At 50.5% G+C, this 2,791-nt stretch overlaps 1 long non-coding RNA gene across 2 annotated transcripts in view; it reads left to right on the plus strand.

The window, feature by feature from the left end:
* The window catches only part of LOC127908662 (uncharacterized), a 4,902-nt gene extending 3,060 nt beyond the window's left edge, over positions 1–1,842 (plus strand). Inside the window, exons 1-4 of one of the 2 annotated variants that reach the window (XR_008067904.1) lie at positions 1–492; positions 532–726; positions 1,035–1,113; positions 1,578–1,842. The exon at positions 1–492 is cut by the window's left edge and continues 3,060 nt beyond it. This is a non-coding gene — a long non-coding RNA (uncharacterized LOC127908662). The remainder of the gene's footprint in view (positions 493–531; positions 727–1,034; positions 1,114–1,577) is intronic. The other variant, XR_008067905.1, reaches the window with a different exon arrangement.
* The last annotated feature ends 949 nt before the right edge of the window (positions 1,843–2,791 follow it).

Here is a 2,791-nt window from a genome sequence, read left to right on the forward strand (position 1 = left end):
TATGTAGTGTTGTGTGTTTTGTCCTATATTTATATTTTGATTTATTTATTTTTAATCCCAGGCCCCTGTCCCCACAGGAGGCCTTTTGCCGTTTGGTAGGCCGTCATTGTAAATAAGAATTTATCCTTAACTGACTTGCCTAGTTAAATAATGGTACATTTAAAAAATAAAATAAAATGCCTCATGAGCTTAGTTCAACTGTCGTACCCCGTCAGAAACCAAAATGTAACCTTGTTTAACTCTAATGTATGTAAACAAAGTACATGTAAAAAAATAAAAAATAAAAAATAAACACTATATAGCCTCAAAACATGGCTAAAACTATAATTGTTATATCATGGATGGTCAGTCCTTGCGTCTATAGCTCTGCCTATGAATTTGGAATGGTTTCTCCTAATGACAACGGCAAGGACTTGGGTAGAATGAAACCTTGAGAAGGACCATGGCCTGGAGGTAAAGCCCTCTCCCCTGGAAACAGACCATGGCCTGGAGGTAAAACCCTCTCCCCTGGAAACAGACCATGGCCTGGAGGTAAAGCCCTCTCCCCTGGAAACAGACCATGGCCTGGAGGTAAAGCCCTCTCCCCTGGAAACAGACCATGGCCTGGAGGTAAAGCCCTCTCCCCTGGAAACAGACCATGGCCTGGAGGTAAAGCCCTCTCCCCTGGAAACAGACCATGCCCTAGAGGTAAAGCCCTCTCCCCTGGAAACAGACCATGCCCTGGAGGTAAAGCCCTCTCCCCTGGAAACAGACCATGCCCTGGAGGTAAAGCCCTCTCCCCATGCCCTGGAAACAGACCATGCCCTGGAAGTAAAGCCCTCTCCCCCTGAAACAGACCATGCCCTGGAGGTAAAGCCCTCTCCCCTGGAAACAGACCATGCCCTAGAGGTAAAGCCCTGGAGGTAAAGCTCTCCTGGAAACAGACCATGCCCTAGAGCCCTGGAGGTAAAGCCCTCTCCCCTGGAAACAGACCATGCCCTGGAGCCCTCTCCCCTGTAAAGCCCTCTCCCCTGGAAACAGACCATGCCCTGGAGGTAAAGCCCTCCCTTTCTGGAAACAGACCATGTCCTAGAGGTAAAGCCCTCTCCCCTGGAAACAGACCATGTCCTAGAGGTAAAGCCCTCTCCCCTGGAAACAGACCATGCCCTAGAGGTAAAGCCCTCTCCCCTGGAAACAGACCATGCCCTAGAGGTAAAGCCCTCTCCCCTGGAAACAGACCATGCCCTAGAGGTAAAGCCCTCTCCCCAGACCATGCCCTGGAAACAGACCATGCCCTGGAGGTAAAGCCCCTTTCTCCATGCCTTTCTGGAAACAGACCATGTCCTCCCCTGGAGAGGTAAAGCCCTCTCCCCTGGAAACAGACCATGTCCTAGAGGTAAAGCCCTCTCCCATGGCCTGGAAACAGACCATGTCCTGGAGGTAAAGCCCTCTCCCTGGAAACAGACCATGTCCTGAGGGTAAAGCCCTCTCCCCTGGAAACAGACCATGTCCTAGAGGTAAAGCCCTCTCCCCTGGAAACAGACCATGTCCAGACCAGAGGTAAAGCCCTCTCCCCTGGAAACAGACCATGCCTAGAGGTAAAGCCCTCTCCCCTGGAAACAGACCATGTCCTAGAGGTAAAGCCCTCTCCCCTGGAAACAGACCATGTCCTAGAGGTAAAGCCCTCTCCCCTGGAAACAGACCATGTCCTAGAGGTAAAGCCCTCTCCCCTGGAAACAGACCATGTCCTAGAGGTAAAGCCCTCTCCCCTGGAAACAGACCATGTCCTAGAGGTAAAGCCCTCTCCCCTGGAAACAGACCATGTCCTAGAGGTAAAGCCCTCCCTTTCTGGAAACAGACCATGCCCTAAATTTTGATACAGTTGATGTTTATATTGCTATCATGCCTACATGTACAGATTACATCAACTAGCCTGTACCCCTGCACACTGACCATTAGTACCGGTACCCCCTGTATATAGCCTCCACATTGACTCTGTACCGGTACCCCTGTATATAGCCTCCACACTGACTCTGTACCGTAACACCCTGTATAAAGCCTCCACACTGACTCTGTACCGTAACACCCTGTATATAGCCTCCACACTGACTCTGTACTAGTACCCCTGTATATAGCCTCCACACTGACTCTGTACCCTGGTACCTCCTGTATATAGCCTCCACATTGACTCTGTACCGGTACCCCCTAGTGTATATAGCCTCCACATTGACTCTGTACCGGTACCCCCTGTATATAGCCTCCACATTGACTCTGTACCGGTACCCCCTGTATATAGCCTCCACATTGACTCTGTACCGGTACCCCCTGTATATAGCCTCCACATTGACTCTGTACCAGTGCCCCCTGTATATAGCCTCCACATTGACTCTGTACCAGTGCCCCCTGTATATAGCCTCCACATTGACTCTGTACCGACTCTGTACCCCCTGTATATAGCCTCCACATTGACTCTGTACCGGTACCCCCATGTATATAGCCTCCACATTGACTCTGTACCAGTACCCCCCTGTATATAGCCTCCACATTGACTCTGTACCGGTACCCCTGTATATAGCCTCCACATTGACTCTGTACCGGTACCCCCTGTATATAGCCTCCACATTGACTCTGTACCGGTACCCCCTGTATATAGCCTCCACATTGACTCTGTACCGGTACCCCCTGTGTATAGCCTCCACATTGACTCTGTACCGGTACCCCTGTATATAGCCTCCACATTGACTCTGTACCGGTACCCCTGTATATAGCCTCCACATTGACTCTGTACCGGTACCCCCTGTATATAGCCTCC

The sequence above is a fragment of the Oncorhynchus keta genome, chromosome 1, assembly GCF_023373465.1.
Source record: "Oncorhynchus keta strain PuntledgeMale-10-30-2019 chromosome 1, Oket_V2, whole genome shotgun sequence".
In the NCBI taxonomy this organism is placed as follows: Eukaryota; Metazoa; Chordata; class Actinopteri; order Salmoniformes; family Salmonidae; genus Oncorhynchus; species Oncorhynchus keta.